Source organism: Schistocerca piceifrons, chromosome 4, assembly GCF_021461385.2.
Source record: "Schistocerca piceifrons isolate TAMUIC-IGC-003096 chromosome 4, iqSchPice1.1, whole genome shotgun sequence".
Lineage (NCBI taxonomy): Eukaryota > Metazoa > Arthropoda > Insecta > Orthoptera > Acrididae > Schistocerca > Schistocerca piceifrons.
In genome coordinates this window covers 572,331,038-572,350,710 of record NC_060141.1, presented here as the reverse complement: position 1 = coordinate 572,350,710, position 19,673 = coordinate 572,331,038, and the positions used below count along the sequence as shown (strand labels likewise).

Genomic DNA, 19,673 nt, shown 5'->3' with positions numbered 1-19,673 from the left:
CTAGCATCTCACCTCGGCTGAGCCACCTCACTTCTGTAAAATATATCATACCACCATACTCTGCACCCAAACGTCTGAGGAATTCCTGAAATTGGTGATTCAGCCCCATGGAGGACTAGCCCGCGAGATGTCTAATGAAGAAACTGAATTGAATCAAGGCTCTTCTCTTTGTACCGATCATTTGTTATGGTAGAAACTACACAGGAAAGTAAAAATACGTCGTGGAAGCTCGTTATAGAGACGTTCATGTGCAAATGTGGTTCTGGTTTTTAACATTGGATATGATATCAAATTAAACATGTTATGCAAGAACTACAGTACTTTTAGATAGCAAACATTGGCAGTTATTGCAATCCATATGAAGATTTCTAAATTCTGCCTACTTGCAGTGATCGGAACTATGTTGAAAATGTTTCTTTGTCAGAATTCTACAAAAATTACACAGAATTTCTTGATATTTCCGTAAATTAATGTCGTAGGCCCTACGTCTCTAAATCCCTAGTATCTTAGTTACAACTGGAGTAGCCGTAAGATAACAGACCAGCGTGTCTCACGGATTGGCCGGTTATAAGAACGAGACTCTGATTTTTTAAGTATAGCGAGAGCAGCAATGTTAAGAAAAAGATGAACCAATGGGAGAATAGCATCGTGTGGCGTGAGTTTCAATTTGGAGATATTTAGTTCATCATAACTCTATACAAACGGAAATCTATGGACTTCTTTCCTAATCGTGTGGTAGATGCTCACTTCTTGGCTCGCAATGATATTTGTGGGCCGCATGGGGCCCGTGAGTTGGACACCACTGATACGGACGGTCGTTTGTTCCCCGGTTCATTTGCTAGTGGAACAGGAAAGGTAATGACCAGTAGTGGTACAAGGTACCCTCAACTACACAACATGTGGTGGCTTGCAGAGTATGTAGATAGATGCAAATAAAGGCAAAATTAGGGAAATTCGTCACTTAGCTTGCTGCTGCTCAGGTCTAAGCCCCAACGACACACCTTATAGTGATTAAAGCGATCGGCGTAAGAAGTTCTGTTACACGTACATCTAGAGATTTAGACAGTGGTGTAACACCTTTAATTTATTATCACAGAAAGCTGACAGATGCACGGTTCATAACAAAATATATAAGTGTAGCAGTATTTTTCTTCAACTACCGTAGTTGAAATATTTGTCCATATTTGTTGTAGTGGACAAAAGTTTCACACAGCATTCTTAACAAACCATATTAAGAGCCACTTCTACACACCTGGGATCCCAGATACGTTGTTCTAATTCTGGACTGCATATCGTAAGCGATATGACAGTCCAGACTGATTTTACAACAAGCTCTTTAGATACATCTTTGATTTGTCGTCTATAGTTTTCTTCTTCTATATGGAAAGTTGTTCTCTATAACTTTTCTCACCAGGTTGGAGCAACAGTCTAGGTCACAGTACACAGGTTGTCTACACTCCAGTCATCAACATGAATCACATCCCATCTATCTCAGACCACATAACTTTGCCTGCAGATGACCGAGACTTTACACACATGAGCGCGCACACACACACACACACACACACACACACACACACACACACACACACACACACACAAAAGGTATAACACAGCGATACCCACAAGCTTTTACAGCTTGCGGCTAGTGTCTTGGATCTGAATGCTGACGGTGCGCGAACAGAATTCACCTATAAGCTTAACAGCATTCAAGGGATTAGAAGAACCCTCCCGGATAGGCGAGAGCTCTAAAGCGCGTACATCCGGGACACAGGGAGGAGAGCCAGCCCGATTTCGTACTGCCTCGCGGATTAACGTCAACGGCTGGTGGGACATGTAGATTTTAGGCGGTTTTCCACATCCTTCTAGGAGAATACTGGGCAGCAACCCACGTCCCGCCTCAGATGCAAACTATACACACACTTATGAAACGTTCCCACATTTGAACATGTGACCTACATTAGACACAGACAGATTGGATACACAGATTGCCGGCCGGTGTGGCCGAGTGGTTCTAGGCGCTTCAGTCCGGAACCGCGCTGCTGCTACGGTAGCAGTTTGGAATCCTGCCTTGGGCATGAATGTGTGTGATGTCCTTAGGTTAGTTAGGTTTAAGTAGTTCTAAGTCTAGGGGACTGATGGCCTCAGATGTTAAGTCCCATAGTGCTTAGAACCATTTGATTTAACTGAATTGATATTACTGCAAAGACTCAGATGCCGGAGAGGAAAGAACAATGCTGCAATCGGGATAACCGCGCGGTCTGGGCGCCATGTCACGGAGTGCGCGGCCCCTCCCGCCGGAATTTAGAGTCCTCCCTCGGGCACGGGTGTGAGTTGTTCTTAGCATAAATTAGTTTAAGTAGTGTGTAAGTCTAGGGACCTCAGCAGTTTGGTTCCTTAGGAATTCACACACATTTGAACATTTTTTGCAATTTGTATATTCGCGAGTGCTGCAGCACATATAATACATCATCAAGCAGCTAAGTACCACGAATATTTATCACACTTTCAAAAAGAACACCGGAAAATTAAGATATATACCAAATATACGGAAAGCTTTGCCAGCACGGTAAAAATAAGGACCACGCCATAAACACAACATATCCTTCCGCACGACTACAGATAATGGAAGCAGGCCTTGTCATTTAACACCTATAGGCCTACTCTTTTGTAATTTCCTTACTTCAGTGATATTTTCATTTTGTAAATACTGTCTACAGGAAATTAGATAGCAAGCACAAAATTTTCCTTTGCGTATGTCATATTGTAATTTTCTGTGATTGAAGATGTATTTGATTTACATGCGACAGGATCAGGAACTACATTTTTTCTTAATAACAACTAACTTTATCATTTTTAAAACTTAACTGACGATACAAACTTGGAAGGGCAGTGAAGCGGGCAATATAATAAGAGTAAGGATAAGGAGGAGAAGAAGGTCTAACGAGTAGATGATACTGTAACTCTAGCCTACAAAAGAGAGAAATGATAATTATTATCGTTAAAAAACTTGAAATATACTCAATGTACCGATAAGAAAAGAAATTTTTGCTGCCTAATGTGAATATCTGTGTATTTTGTTGAAAAAGTATAAATTTACTGACAAACAGGCGCGACACGAACGATGCTTCATAGATTGGTTGAAGTATAGGCAGCGAGAGAGCACAATAACACAGTTCGCAGAGCTTCAAGGAGACAACTAGGTCGGTCATCGTAATATCGTGATGAAGAATGGAAACAGCAACAAGTCCGAACACCTGAAAGGACACCATTAGTAAATCAAGCCTATAAAACCTGAGAGACCAGGTGAAATTATTTCTTATGTCTCAAACGTGGAGAGAGCGGCCGGCGGTTCGTCGTATCCCGCGTCTTACGTGAGCCTGTAGCGGAAACGTTTATACGGCAGCCGGCCAGGTATCTCCCTGTAGCATCAGCTGCGTCACGTGCTGCTCGCCAGCAGTCCGGCGTACGCCTCTGAAACAGACGTGCCTAAGGAAGCGGCTGCGGCGCGCTCTCCTGTTCTTATACCTATTACCATAATGTACACTACTGGCCATTAAAATTGCTACACCAAGCCTGCATCTCGTGGTCGTGCGGTAGCGTTCTCGCTTCCCACGCCCGGGTTCCCGGGTTCGATTCCCGGCGGGGTCAGGGATTTTCTCTGCCTCGTGATGGCTGGGTGTTGTGTGCTGTCCTTAGGTTAGTTAGGTTTAAGTAGTTCTAAGTTCTAGGGGACTGATGACCGTAGCAGTTAAGTCCCATAGTGCTCAGAGCCATTTTTGCTACACCAAGAAGAAATTCAGATGATAAACGGGTATTCAATGGACAAATATACAGAGTGATTCAAAAAGAATACCACAACTTTAGGAATTTAAAACTCTGCAACGACAAAAGGCAGAGCTAAGCACTATCTGTCGTCGAATTAAGGGAGCTATAAAGTTTCATTTAGTTGTACATTTGTTCGCCATTTCAGCCAATAAAGTTTTTGGTCCCTTTTTCTTCGAAAGTGCTACTGTAACTGGACTACAGTATCTGGAGATGTTAGAGAATTGGCTGTTCCCTCAGCTCGAACAAGAAGCACAACAATTCATATTTCAGCAGGATGGAGCGCCACCACATTGGCACTTATCTGTCCGTAACTACCTGAACGTCAACTACCCGAGGCGATGGATCGGCCGCCAGGCAGCCCGTGACAGAGCACTTCATCACTGGCCTCCAAGAAGCCCTGATCTTACCCCCTGCGATTTTTTCTTATGGGGGTATGTTAAGGATATGGTGTTTCGGCCACCTCTCCCAGCCACCATTGATGATTTGAAACAAGAAATAACAGCAGCTATCCAAACTGTTACGCCTGATATGCTACAGAGAGTGTGGAACGAGTTGGAGTATCGGGTTGATATTGCTCGTGTGTCTGGAGGGGGCCATATTGAACATCTCTGAACTTGTTTTTGAGTGAAAAAAAACCTTTTTAAATACTATTTGTAATTATGTATAACAGAAGGTTATATTATGTTTCTTTCATTAAATACACATTTTTAAAGTTGTGGTATTCTTTTTGAATCACCCTGTATAATACTACAACTGACATGTGATTACATTTTCACGCAATTTGGGTACATAGATCCTGAGAAATCAGTACCCAGAATAACCACCTCTGGCCCTAATAACGGCCTCGATGCGCCTGGGCATTGAGTCAAACAGAGCTTGGATGGCGTGACAGTTACTGCTGCCCATGCAGCTTCAACACGATACAACACTTCATCAACAGTAGTGACTGGCGTATTGTGACGAGCCAGTTGCTCGGCCACCATTGACCAGACGTTTTCAATTGGTGAGGGATGTGGAGAATGTGCTGGCCAGGGAAGCAGTCGAACCCAGGTTCGTCGTTGAGTACACCATCGCAGGCGCTCGTGTCTGTGATGCAGCGTCAAGGGTAACCGCAGCCATGGTCTCCGAGCTGATAGTCCATGCTACTGCAAACGTCGTCGAACTGTTCGTGCAGATGGTTGTTGTCTTGCAAACGTCCCTATCTGTTGACTCAGGGATCGAGATGTGGCTGCACGATCCGTTACATCCATGTGGATAAGATGCCTGTCTTCTCGACTGCTAGTGATGCGAGGCCATTGGGATGCAGCACGGCGTTCGGTATTACCCTCCTGAACCCATCGATTCCATATTCTGCTAACAGTAATTGGATCTCGACCAACGCGAGCAGCAATGTCGCGATACGATGAACCGCAATCGCGATAGGCTACAATCCGACCTTTATCAAAGTCGGAAACGTGATGGTACGCATGTCTCCTCCTTACACGAGGCATCACAACAATGTTTCACCAGGCAACGCCGGTCAACTGCTGTTTGTGTATGAGAAATCGGTTGTAAACTTTCCTCATGTCAGCACGTTGTAGGTGTCGCCACCGGCGCCAACCTTCTGTGAATGCTCTGAAAAGCTAATCATTTGCTTAGCAGAGCATCTTCTTTCTGTAGGTTAAATTTCGCGTCTGTAGCACGTCATCTTCGTGGTGTTGCAATTTCAATGGCCAGTAGTATATTTTCAAAACTGAGCGCATCTCTACAATGGATTTCATTACCGATTTTCCGACTGAGACCTTTCCTTTTTTTGTGTGAGCACACGTACATTTTATTTGGTTAACAAGGGAATTTTTGCTTCTGTGAGTGGGAAAAGTGGACTGCAGATTCGAGAAAGACAAGGGGAAATTGGCCTGGTTTTCATAAATTAAGGGAACCAGACCAACCGCCATACCACCGTCTGCCAATGGCGACATCGGTTGCGGTACGGAGGGGCGCGTGCTGAGCACGTTGCTCTTGCTGTCGTCGTGGGGTTTCTTGACCTTGGAACCGCTACTACTCGATCAAGTAGCTCCTCAATATGCCTCATGAGGCAGTGTGCACCCGTTCCTGTCCTTTCACCAAGAAAAAAATCTCTTGTAATACCGGGAATAGCACGCGGGTCCCACGCGTGGTAGTCAACTGCGCTGATTGCTCAGTCGTGGAGGCGGACTCAAAGAATCAAACATTCATTAATTTGTGGGGCTGTAACCGGGAAAATTTTAGAAAAGCTTTGAGATTATGTGTAAAGTTTTTTGGAAGCCGTTAGGCGCTCTCAGTCTTTAATGCTCTCATGCTCATAAATTAAAGATAACTGCAGACTGTGGTACCACACAGCGTGGCACTTCACAAACTGGCGCTAATAGCATAGGCACATAGGGAACACACACGACACAGATGTGTAAGTGCACGGTATTGGTGAAAAGGTAAGAAAACCGTCCCGAAACACATGTGCTAGAAAACGGCACTGTTTCCTGCGCATGTACCCCGACATCAATATGGGATATGATCACCATGCACACGTACACAGGCCGCACCATGGGTTGGCATACTCTGGATCAGGTGATCGAGCTGCTGCTCGGGTATAGCCACCCATTCTTGCACCAGTGCCTGTCGGAGCTCCTGAAGTGTCGTAGGGGTTTGAAGACGTGCAGCGATACGTCGACCGAGAGCATTCCAGACGTGCGCGATGGGGTTTAGGTCTGGAGAACAGGCAGGCCACTCCATTCGCCTGGTATCTTCTGGTTCAAGGTACTCCTCCACGATGGCAGCTCTGTGGGGCCGTGCGTTATCACCCATCAGGAGGAAGGTGGGACCCACTGCACCCCTGAAAAGGCGGACATACTGGTGCAAAATGACGTCCCAATACACCTGGCCTGTTACAGTTCCTCTGTCAAAGACATGCAGGGGTGTACGTGAACCAATCATAATTTCACCCCACACCATCAAACCACGACCTCCATACAGGTCCCTTTCAAGGACATTAAGGGGTTGGTATCTGGTTCCTGGTTCACTGTAGATGAAAACCCGGCGAGAATCACTGTTCAGACTATACCTGTACTCGTCCGTGAACATAACCTGGGACCACTGTTCCAATGACCATGTACTGTGTTCTTGACACCAGGCTTTACGCACTCTCCTGTGACCACGGGTCAGTGGAATGCACCTTGCAGTTCTCCTGGCGAATAAACCATGTCTGTTCAGTCGTCTGTAGACTGTGTGTCTGGAGACAACTGTTCCAGTGGCTACGGTAAGGTCCCGAGCAAGGCTAGCTGCAGTACTCCGTGGCAGTCTGCGAGCACTGATCGTGAGATATCGGTCTTCTTGTGGTGTTGTACACTGAGGACGTCCCGTACTGTAGCGCCTGGACACATTTCCTGTCTGCTAGAATCGTTGCGATAATCTTGAGATCACACTTTGTGGCACACAGAGAGCCCGTGCTACGACCTGCTGTGTTTGACTAGCCTCCAGTCGCCCTAGTATTCTACCACTCATAACGTCAACAATATGTGTCCTCTGAGCCATTTTCAACACACAGTCACCATTAGCACGTCTGAAAACGTCTGCACACTTACTCGCTGCACCGTGCTCTGACATGTACCAACCCATCTCTGCGTATGTAGACTGCTGCCAGCGTCACCGTGCGACGACTGCAGGTCAAATTCATCGCATGGTCATACCCTGAGGTGATTTAAACCCTTAAACCGCTCACCAGTGCGTGGTTTCACCATATATCAGCATTACCCTTAATTTATGAGCATGAGTGTAGTTCGGATAATTTAGACGCCGCGATTATGCTGCTTCAAGACACATACACATCTTGTAACTTACTTGACCTATTGTGTTACCTCTTAATAAGTGGATTAAGACAAAATTTTAAATTTTCAATTGAAAAACTGAAAAGCAAATATTTGTTGCCCCCTGGAAGCCGTTATATAGGCTGCCTGCAACTGGCATCGTGTGTCGTGTGTGTTCAACCGTTTAGTAAAGTTGATCCCAACAAGAGCTTTAAGTAGGGAAAAGGTGAAGCAATAAAATTCAGTAGAGCTGCACAAAACCAGCGGTGTTGAGTTTCTCTTGGGTCATCTGTATACAGAAGATAACTGGAGGGTCCAGAAGACAGAAAACACAGAGACAACTCCAATGGCCAAGTAGGTAGAATGATGACGGATGAAACGTGGAGGACCATTCGCAAACTGGACGCTGGTCATATTCATGGAAGGGTGATTTAATGTCGGCATCCTGTTGCTCGTACACACTGACCATTGTTTAAAACTACATAGCACTGAGATTGTGACCGCAAGGACTATGACTTGGTGATGACAAGTACTTGCTGTTTTCACCCGGATGCCTCTGATATTGCACTTGAAATTATCGCTGAAGATAGGCTCACGGTGACCGTAAAATATTCTTCCATCACGCATGTGCACTGAGCACTCTTTTCTGTGTTCCCGAGACTTGGACATGACACAGTAAACTTGCGCATAAGCTCAACACCTTTCATCCGCGGTTCTTATGAAACATTCTAGGCTTAACATGGAGGGACCATATGACGAACGAGACTGTCCCGAATGCTATGAAGCTAGCAGGTATCACCACCACACTCGGAATGTCGTCTGCACTGGCTAGGATACTTACATCGTTTGGACCACTCCCATCTTCCCCGACGCACACTCCCATCTTCCCCGACGCACACTCCCATCTTCCCCGACGCACACTCCCATCTTCCCCGACGCACACTCCCATCTTCCCCGACGCACACTCCCATCTTCCCCGACGCACACTCCCATCTTCCCCGACGCACACTCCCATCTTCCCCGACGCACACTCCCATCTTCCCCGACGCACACTCCCATCTTCCCCGACGCACACTCCCATCTTCCCCGACGCACACTCCCATCTTCCCCGACGCACACTCCCATCTTCCCCGACGCACACTCCCATCTTCCCCGACGCACACTCCCATCTTCCCCGACGCACACTGCTTAGTGAGACATTACTTGTTAAGGGACCGCCTGAAAGACCTGCATTGCGTTTTAAAGATTACGCCAAGCGCAGCATAAACACTTTTTCACTGCGATACATGGGAGAAGCTCGTCAAAGACCGCTGCAGATGGAAGAAGCTCATCAAGGACGGCAGCAACTTCCACGACTGCACGCTGCTCAGCAGCTTAGTTGCGAAACAAGGGTGTAGACAAGTGTCTCCGACGAACCCCTCTTTTGGGATCGTATACACTTACATTTCCTGTAGGCCTCAAGCGGGTTCTCGCACTGGGCCCCTGAGTCACCAACAAATGTGCCTGTGTGACGATACTCTAATCTTCCATTAGGAGGTATAGACCATTGATGAAGGCAAAGATGATGAGACTTTCCTTTTCACACACATTGCAATCTTTGTTTTAAAAACCCCGTTTAGTCTACGAAAAACACTCTCCATACCATCCTTATTCTTTATTTCTTTCCATATATACCCCGTCACTGACTGCGACTATCCTAGGCACAAAAATACATCAATTGATTCCAAGATCTCATTGTTAATTTGCACTACTTTCTTTTCGAAATGCCGATTACACGTTATTTTAGTCTTATTAATAATTTTCAGACGTATTTTCGTACTGGTTTCATTAAGATCTTCCACTTGTCATTGAACTCAACTTATACCGCCCGCTACTGATGGTAGCGGCCCTGTTCATTGACTTGGTGGGAGACGTGCTGTGGGTAGTCTGTGCGGTTGTGGTGACCACTGTCTCTGGATGGCTTAGTGATCAGCTCAGCTGCCTCGTAAGCTGGAGACCCTGTTTCAAATCCCGGTCCAGCACAAATTTGCATCTTGCCCAACAATGTACACTGGTAGCTAATGTCTCTTTCCTTCTTGTCTTGAATCACAGTTGCTGCACCATCAAAATCGTATCTGTATTTTCAGACACGTCCAGAAGAACAGACACCACATATATAATTTAGGGACATTTATCATTTGCTTTACTCGTCAGCGTTTCGAGGGAGACTGATAGGATCCTTAACCCTTTCACTACCATTGGGACATATGTGTCCCACGATATATCAGAGAGCCAATGGTAATCTGCTGCACGTTATTGACATGATTCAATGCCCATCTGGTAAAGAGATGCCTGCTGGTAGTTTGCAGACTTCTTATAGTTACAGACAGTTGGATTATTAAACCTTTGCTCCGTATTGCGGCATCGAAATAGTTCGCGCCTGCCGATAGGCAATCCAATGAACAAATTTGCAAAGCGGGTTGCAGTCGCTCCTTCCCGGAGGATTCCTATAAATGAACTGAACGCACGATTGGCATTTCCCGCCCCACAAACGGTTCCCCAACTGTGCACCTGTAATGTGAGTTACAGACAAGAGAGCTGCTCTATCCACTGATGTGTGTCTGTTTTCCGTATGTCTTGTACTTTTTGTGCATTCATGTTCTAAAATCCTGGAGGCACTTACGGATAACGCTGTATGTTATTTATTTGTATTTCCTGCTGCCAGTCACTTTTGTTTTATGTTTAACATAATGCAACTCGTTTTGAGTGTGCTCTTCAGGCATTTATGCAATCAGAAAATTGTTACTTTAAACACTGTCTTAAACTAGATTAACATAGAACTTTTTGTTTAGTGTTTGCTGCTTGAGGGACTGTTGGAGCATTTGCAGGGAAGAGGAGGGGGCGGTGGTTGGCCAGAAATTGATGGCCAGTGATGTCTTCTGCTTGCGTAGCGCTGTGTCTCGTTGTTTATTACGACTGGCACAACAGCATGGGTTGCATGCAGATAGTTTTGCACCCCTTATTATGCTGCGAAAATCGTGTGATGCACTTTTCTATATGATAGTTGTTCACTTACGATTTCTGCTACCCAAAGCCTCGTTTTCCATCTTTTGTGAATTGGCGGAGCTGTTATGTACCATTACACTTTCTGTTATTTATTTTGTCGGATTTTACAATGATTCACGATATTGACAGTCTAGTGGTGTATTTTTTTCTTTTACGTATTAAATCTGTTGCATTAGAACTGGCATAAGACTGCTGAAGAGTTTAGAGTTCTGGAAGTCGATTGTCTTATTAATAATATTACCTCCATTTTTTGTGTTATGAACAAAAATTTCCATTTCTTCCATGATATTCATTATTTTGCTTTTCCCAAATTTGTACAAAATTTGAAGGTTGTCTTAGATTTTCAAAGGGTGGTCTCTGTGTTTAATGTTTGCTACTGCTGTTTGTTACATTTATCCAATCTGTAGAAGTCTAGATTTTATTTAAATCGAGTTCTGAATGTTCTTCCTGTTTGGCCTATATAATATTTTTGCATTGGCAGCAGGTAATTTTTCAAATGCCAAATGAGTTAAAATCTCCACAATGAGATTTTCACTCTGCAGTGGAGTGTGCGTTGATATGAAACTTCCTGGCAGATTAAAACTGTGTTCCGAACCGAGACTCGAACTCGGGACCTTTGACTTTCGCCGGCAAGTGCTCTATCAACTGAGCTACCCAAGCATGACTCACGCGCCGTCCTCACAGCTTTACTTCTGCCAGTATCTCGTCTCCTACCTTCCAAACTTTACAGAAGCTGTCCTGCCATATATCCTTTCTTTCAGGAGCGCTAGTTCTGCAAAGGTTTGCAGGAGAGCTTCTGTAAAGTTTGGAAGGTAGGAGACGAGATACTGGCAGAAGTAAAGCTGTGAGGACGTGGCGTGAGTTGTGCTTGGGTAGCTCAGTTGGTAGAGCATTTGCCCGCGAAAGGCAAAGGTCCCGAGTTCGAGTCTCGGTCCGGCACACAGTTTTAATCTGCCAGGAAGTTTCGAATTAAAATCTGTTTCTGGCGGTTTTATATTGTGAATAAGCTCCATACGTAGGTGGCTGTCAGTGCTGAAGCTGATTTTTACGTCTGTGTTTAAGAACCTTGCTAATTTGTGAAACATTGTATCAATATGTATCATTTTTACGTGTCTAACTGTTGGGATGCTGTCAGTTGTGAGTGCAGTTTGATGTTGTTTGATCAATTCATTTTTGGATCTGTTCTGACATTGTGTTAGTGAGTGAAGGATCACATCCATTGATTACTGCAGTACATTTTATGCTTTCTGTTTCTTGTTGGAGTTCGGTATGTTGAAGTGGAAATTTGTGGGCTCTGAATAGCATTGACCTACATCTATATTAACGCTGTATGTCCCGCCGTTACCCACATTGATAAACTAAACACCGAAAAATATGGTTTTCATATTATTATTTATGACCACGACATTAAAATAACCATACCTCTCCGAAAATAATTGGTAATGAATGTGTGAAAAAGCTGTGTGCCAAGTGTGATATTCTGGTATGGATGTGTGTCCTTCTGTTAATGACACACTGAGTATCATAGAGAAAAATAGTCATGTGACACACGCCAGTCCGAGAAACCCTGTACTGGTCAAACTTACCACCCTAATCCGACGAAAACGGTTACAACAAGAAGAAAAAGTATCAGCTGCGGAACATTGTATGCGTAACACAGGATGAACTATAACAACACCATGACATCCGATATTGCTCGCTATTTCTCAAGTAGCGTCATTTAAAACGCTATCGTCATCCTCACAAGTGGTAATTTGATCATTAGATATATACCGACTGACCAAAACGTTACAAGACCGATTTTGTTCCTGGTGAAGTAAGCGATGTCAGTGCAGTAATTGCGATGACAGCTGGAATTAACAACAGTAAACAACATATGTACATTCGAGCTGTCAGTTGTGAGCAGGAACTATTAATACCGGACGTGAGCTCGTAGTGTGTCAACATTGTTGTGTCACATATGACAATGCAGAAAGATTTTTTGATTCCCCCGCGTAGGAATATATTAAATTCTTCTCGGCCGTTCAGCTGGATAGCATCGTCCAGAAGGCGCGGTATTTCGGCAAGCTGGGTTCTCGTCGTCTTCAGGCGTTCCTGATGACTGCCAAACAAAAACAACGGCGTATGGACGCCTGCCGCGACTTCATTGAAATACAAGACGCACACACTTCTTTCTGGAAATAAACATCACGGCTGAAGACAATTGGTGTTATCAATACGAACGTAGCACAAAACGATGAAGCGCAAATATTCATGTAGAAGTCAACGCTTTGACGACATAACCGACATTCAAATCAGTCAAATCAGTGTGGTACACGAGCAACATCCCAAAGAAGAACATTTTGGGGAAATTCACATAGTTTTGTGAACGTTCTGTGCGCTGTACTCATGGGTGAGGGGGAGGCAATGCAGAACATTTGAAGCATTAAAACCACCATCTCCACTTTTCTCTAGTTTTTATTAATCCAGTATGGAAACGTTTTGGGCTGACGAGGTATAACGTATGCGAGACGTTTAAAAAATCACGTCGACTAAAGAGGACGACTTTGCTCTTTCGGCTTCGTCAACTCACCTGACAGCCTATTTTCACCGCCTTCTAACAGAGCGTGATGTTATCAGGTTGCCGGGACAGAAGACCCTGGCTTGGCGCACGCACGCTCGTCTTTCGCCACAGTCAGCGCTCTGCTGTGCTTCCACAACAACAAGCAACATCACCGTTACAGGATGAACACCAAGTACTGTATCCAAAAATAGCGAACTTTCTGAGATGGCATTCGACTGAACGCCTGTATCCTCAACATTTTTCACATCGGCTGAAAATGAAGTACACCGAGCATTTCAACCACTCATCAGTTTCGGAACAGAGTGCCTTCAGATCTACCACAGATGTCAGGTTATGAGACATACAAATACGATAAATATGTGTGAAATATACAAACATATTCAGTATTGTTTCTGGTTGGCAAAAACCTAAAGGTAATGTCTTCAAGTGAATGCGCAGTTTATGCGGGAACCAACAAGCCTGGCCGGCACACATAAAAACTAAACTCGATATCAAAGACTATTAATAGAATGAGTGGCCAATAATTATAGAGGTTCGGCCATTGTGGCCGAGCGGTTCTAGGCGCTTCAGTCCGGAACCGCGTAGCTGCTACGGTCGCATGTTCGAATCCTGCATCGGGCATGGATGTGTGCGCTGACCTTAGGTTAGTTAGGTTTAAGTAGTTCTAAGTCTAGGGGACTGATGATCTCAGATGTTAAGTCACACAGTACTTAGCGCAATTTGAACCATTTGAAAAATAGAGGATCTGGATAAACAAGTCTACTCCACCCTTACCGAGAAAATTACGCTCTAGAAGTGGATTCTAAAATAGTGGGATTTTTATCTAATTTACGGTATATAACTATTTACATTAAAATCGAACTACAGTAATATAGATAAAATCTTTTAGCGACAGTAGCTTCATTGGCACCTAGGGGACGGAATGATAAATTCTGATGCTACACTACTGGCCATTAAAATTGCTACACCACGAAGATGACGTGCTACAGACGCGAAATTTAACCGACAGGAAGAAGATGCTGTGATATGCAAATGGTTAGCTTTTCAGAGCATTCACACGAGGTTGGCGCCGGTGGCGACACCTACAACGTGCTGACATGAGGAAAGTTTACAACCGATTTCTCATACACAAACAGCAATTGACCGGCGTTGCCTGGTAAAACGTTGTTGTGATGCCTCGTGTAAGGAGGAGAAATACGTACCATCACGTTTCCCACTTTGATAAAGGGCGGATTGTAGCCTATCGCGATTGCGGTTTATCGTATCGCAACATTGCTGTTCGCGTTGGTCGAGATAAAACTACTATTTGCAGAATATGGAATCGGTGGGTTCAAGAGGGTAATACGAAACGCCGTGCTGGATCCCAACGGCCTCGTATCATTAGCAGTCGAGACGACAGGCATCTTATCCGCATGGCTGTAACGGATCGTGAAGCCACGTCTAGATCCCAGAGTCAACAGATGGGGACGTTTTCAAGATAACAACCATCTGCACGAACAATTCGACGACGTTTGCAGCAGCACGGACTATCAGCTCGGAGACCATGGCTGCGGTTACCCTCGACGCTGCATCACAGATAGGAGCGCCTGCGATGGTGTACTCAACGACGAACCTGGGTGCACGAATGGAAAAACGTCATTTTTCGGATGAACCCAGGTTCTGTTTACGGCATCATGATGGTTGCATCCGTGTTTGGCGACATCGCGGTGAACGCACATTGGAAGCGTGTATTTGTCGTCACCATACTGGCGTTTCACCCGGCGTGATGGTATGTGATGCCACTGGTTACACGTCTCGGTCTCCTCTTGATCGCATTGACGGCTCTTTGAACAGTGGACGTTACATTTCAGATGTGTTATGACCCGTGGCTCTACCCTTCATTCGATCCCTGCGAAACCCTACATTTCAGCAAAATAATGCACGACCGCATGTTGCAGGTCCTGTACGGGCCTTTCTGAATACAGAAAATGTTCGACTGCTGCCCTGGTAATCACATTCTCCAGATCTCTCACCAATTGAAAACGTCTGGTTAGCCGAGCAACTGGCTCGTCACATTACGCCAGTCACTACTCTTGATGAACTGTGGTATCGTGTTGACACTGCATGGGCAGCTGTACCTGTACACGCCATCCAAGCTCTGTTTGAGTCAATGTCCAGGCGTATCAAGGCCGTTATTAGGGCCAGAGGTGGTTGTTCTGGGTACTGATTTCTCAGGATCTATGCACTCAAATTGCGTGAAAATGTAATCACATGTCAGTTCTAGTATAATATATTTGTCCAATGAATACCCGTTTATCATCTGCATTTCTTCTTGGTGTAGCAATTTTAATGGCCAGTGGTGTATATTCCTTGGCCGTAATGAATGACATATGAAATCATTTCTGCTCAAAAGTAAGCCTGTGAATGACGAAACTGTGATATAAAAACGAGTCGTAAGCGTTTATCGTCCGAAAATAAAGCTGTGTTTAGTCAGAAGTATGCAATAAAAGAGAGATTCCGGCGAACGTAAAGGATAAAATATGGAAACAGATGTAATGCGAGACCGAAATGTATTCAGAAGGCAGCAAAAAACAACGGTTAGGCAACAGAAACCTAAAGAAAGAGAAAGAAAAAAGAAGAAACAAAATTATACTATAGGGATGACACTGATCGAAGAAGCTTTAAATAAGCCAGATCACTGTTTCCATAGAACGCAGAGAACGGGAAGCACGGAAGGTAACTCCCCAAGATTTTACACCCTTCGAGGAAATCAATAAGATACTGAAAGAAAATAATTCCAGATTTAGGTCAGAAGAGTGTACCTCTGCCACTCAGTACGTGAAAAACCAACAACAACAATACCAGTGTTTTCCTTTACGAAGTCCGTCACGAGGTCCTTAATTCTTTTCTTAGAATGTACATACCGCTGAATATCTCTGACTTATCCGCAAGGACACCCAGATCCACAAGACTTCCGTTTCCTGTGTAGTCAGAACACAATCGCTTGTAGGCCTCATTTCCTTGAAAACTTACGTCACACATTTTAAACAACAGACAATTAGCATTAGTCATTACTGCAGCTAGCCTGTACGAGTGGCAGTCAATGTTTTAATTATCACCTTGAAAAATAGTTACAAAAAACTATTTAATTTGTTCGATGATACATGTGTACCATGATTTCAGTCTTGTACCGACAAACAAACAAAATTAACAGTGTGATTTTTTTTCGGTGTGATAAAATCAGAAGAATGGTGATCTAAAACAATTAAAACATTATGACTAGCCTTCGTAATGACGTAACTGTTTAACAGACCTGTCTGTTACTGAATATGTTACATGCTTGTTAATGTTAGAGGCACAGCCAGCAGCTGTGGCCGAGCGGTTCTAGGCGCTTCAGTCCGGAACCGCGCTGCTGCTACGGTCGCAGGTTCGAATCCTGCCTCGGGCATGGATGTGTGTGATGTCCTTAGGTTAGTTAGGTTTAAGTAGTTCTAGGTCTAGGGAACTGATGACCTCAGATGTTAAGTCCCATAGTGCTTAGAGCCATTTGAACCATTTTTTGAAGGCACAGAGAGAGACTGTACTATTGCACTGGAACAGTGTTGCAAGTCAGCTCATATATGTTAGTTGGCTGAATGGACATACAGAAGTTTATCTCATATTACATGACGGCCCTTTATGTGGAGTCCGTTGCACTTTTTCGCATCAAAAAACTGTTTTGCTGCTGATATGGAGGTAAATACAATGGTAAGCCCAAAAATTATGATTATGAGCGTATTTGCGTTTTGGTCCACCTTTGTATCCTAATGCAGGAGAGATTCTACATGGCATGGATTAGACTTGTCCGTGGTATGTTCCCGGGGTATGTGTCATCAGGTGCTACGCGCAAGCTTCGCATTTCTCGTAAGTTACGGACCGTTGGTGTGTCGATACAGACTGGAGGAGCCCCATAGTGTCGCCGACGTGTTCCAACGTGTTCATCTACAGGCGAATTTCTTGCCTAAGACATCATCGTTAATTCACTAACGTGCTCCTCAAACAAGCGTAGTACGATTCTGCCTAGTGACATTGACAGTACTCCTACTGAAGGATACCATCGTCGTCGGGGAACATACGAAACAAGGTTTGCAGGTTGTTCACAACAATGCTCTAAAAGTTAACAGTTGTCATGGTGGCTTCGAATACCATCACAGGTCCCACCGAAGGCCAGGTGAATAAGCCCCATATATAACTCTGCGCCACAGTGGCACCTTGCTTTTCTCAAGCAGCCGTCGACCTACATGAAGGTGTATCTATACACCATCATCGACCTTGTGTAGCAATAAACGTCACTAATCCGACCAGGCGAAACGTTTCCAATGATCCACAGTCCAAACGCGATGGTCACGTGCCCACTGCAATCATAATAGATGATATGCTGGGTGAATATGTGCGTCGTCTGCTGCGGATAGCCACGCGCAACAATGTGCGCAGAACGGTGTTTGCACTTACTCTGTAGTGAAATCTACCAGAGTTGGCCGCCTATCCTGCTTTACGGAGCTGGCAAACCTTCGACCTCCACGTGCTGTGATGAGGCGCGGATGTCCAACACCTTGTCGCCTCCTTGTGCATTGCCGTCCTTCAGTTAGTTTCTGCAGATGCTCAAGACAGTAGAATGCGTACAGTCGACCAGCTTTGCTGATTCTGAGATGCTCGTTCCCAGACATTATGGCCGCTCCCCACCTTTTCTTTGTCAACACGTCTTATGCCAGTGGCTTAGCCGTTTTCCGGCCCGTAATATTGCTAGAATTATTATGCATTCGTCCGTGCTTCACTTAATCGAGGTCTGTTCGAAAACTCCGGAACTTTGTCCACAAAATTTTTCTACGTTCACTTTTCACTTGTTGTGCATGGTCTCCTTCGAAATACTCTTCTTGACAATTGAAACACCACTTCCAACGCCGTTTTCGCTTCCGGATGCAGTCATGGTCGCCTCTTGCTGGGTCGCGCGAAGCACTGTCTGCGAATATTCTTTCATCTCGTGTACCATTGCAAATCGTCCCTTCACCGGGGTTTTCAACTTTTAAATTAAAAACTTCCACAGGGTCCAGGTCCGGAGAGCACGGAGGATGAGGCAGCGCAGTGATTTCGTTGTTAGTGCAGTAGTCACCCACCAGCAGGGATGAATGTGCGGGTGCGTTATCGTGATGTAATACCCATGAATTGTCTCACAACATTTCAGGACGTTTCCTTCTCACATTTTGTCGCAGACACTGCAACACGTCCCAATAGTACCATCGATTAACACTTTGTCGCTGTAGCACGATATCTTGCTGAACTATCCTTCAAAGTCAAAGAGAAATATCAGCATGGCTTTGACATTTGACCTGACCTGACGAGCTTTTTCTTTGGTCTTGGACAAACTTTCCCGACCAATTGTGAATATTGAACCTTGGTCTCCTCATCATAATCGTAGACTTATGTCTCATCACCAATTACGGTTCTCTTAAGGAACATCTCGTTCTCATTTTGCCCTATACAAAAATCTTCACAGTTTGCAAGGTGAAGGTCTTTCTCGTCTTGGCTCATGAGCCGTGCGACGAATTTGGTGAGTTCCCAGATGCTGTGTCAGGATTTCATGACATGATCGGACTGAAATGTTACATTCTTCTGCAATCTCTCGGACAGTCAGTCTTCGATTGGCATGTACAATTTCGTTGACGTTCCTGACATGAGCGTCGTCGGTAGACATCGAAGGGCGTCCTAAACGAGAGTCATCATTAACTTCCATCCGGCCATTTTTAAGCCGTGTGAATCACTCATAACACCGAGTACGGCTTAAGCACTCATCACCGTAGGCCTCCTACATCATTTGTTGTGTCTCTCTGGAAAGGTTTTCTTAAGTTCCGCCCAAAATTTAATGCAGCCTCATTGCTCCTCTATCTCGAAAATTGCGGACTGTGCGACACAACGACACAAGGTTCCACTCAATACAGCACTCAGCGATAACTAATATACATACAACAATGAAACGTGCGGCAGTTACACATTAAACACAGGTGTGTGCAGGGATGCCAACCGCATTTCGCTCCAACTCACCATTGGCGCGAAATTACGAATGTTCCGGAATGTTTTGAACAGACCTCGTACAGGGAGGCTCACGTAAAATCTGCACCGCAAATATGGCGGAAATAAAACTAACAAATTACTCCACTCGAACGGTTCACGAAGGTCCAACGGTACCGACCGGCCGCCGTCTCATCCTCACACAGGCGTCACTAGATGCGGATATGGACGGGCCACCGCTCTCCCAGTCGTACGTCTGTTTACGAGACCAGAGATGCTACTTCTCAATCAAGTAGCTCGTCAGTTTTCCTCACAACGGCTGAGTAAATATTGCGAAAATGAGAGGTGCTACTGATGTGCGGTTTTCACAGAATGGATTGATTGTCAGGGGCTTG

The 19,673-nt window shown here is 44.8% G+C and overlaps 1 non-coding gene across 1 annotated transcript; it reads left to right on the top strand.

Moving 5' to 3' along the window:
* Nucleotides 1-11,556: 11,556 nt before the first annotated feature.
* On the top strand, nucleotides 11,557-11,631 carry Trnas-cga. The gene has a single exon. It is a non-coding gene; the product is annotated as a tRNA-Ser (tRNA).
* Nucleotides 11,632-19,673: the final 8,042 nt, after the last annotated feature.